Source organism: Tupaia chinensis, unplaced genomic scaffold (genome assembly GCF_000334495.1).
Source record: "Tupaia chinensis unplaced genomic scaffold, TupChi_1.0 Scaffold143746_1, whole genome shotgun sequence".
In the NCBI taxonomy this organism is placed as follows: Eukaryota; Metazoa; Chordata; class Mammalia; order Scandentia; family Tupaiidae; genus Tupaia; species Tupaia belangeri.
In genome coordinates this window covers 101,020-101,558 of record NW_006203595.1, presented here as the reverse complement: position 1 = coordinate 101,558, position 539 = coordinate 101,020, and positions in this window count along the sequence as shown.

Genomic DNA, 539 nt, shown 5'->3' with positions numbered 1-539 from the left:
GTGCCTAAACACACTTACGTACGGCGCACGAGCTCAGCGCCGACCACGCTTCCGTACAGCGCGAGCCGGAACCTAGGCGGGGCGGACGTGGTCCCCTCCCCGCTCCCTTGCCGTCATTCCGTCAGCCGCGGGTGCGCTTTACGTCCTTGCGAGTACTAGACGCCTCTGGGCGGGGCTGCAGCCTGAGAGCCGCTCAGAACTGGTTTTAGGTGGGTCTGGGCTAACTTGAAGGGTTGTTTTTTTTTTTTTTTTTTTTTTTGGCCTGCAGACCATTTATTTTCCCTTAGGCAGAAGTAAGTATTAGTGGGCCACAATACAGGGGACAAACAGTGACTTACCATGGTAACAGGGAAGTCCTTTGCTAATAGCTGGCGCTTTGATGTTAGTCCCTCACTGTTAGAGAAGGGAAATGCTTGGGAACGACCCAGGAGCGTGCATACCATTAGTTTGTTAAAGCCCGCCTAGAGAATGAGCTGCGCTCTGTGTCTAAGCACCGACGTGGCTGAGGACTTGGGGAGGTTGAACGAGCACAGCTGCGT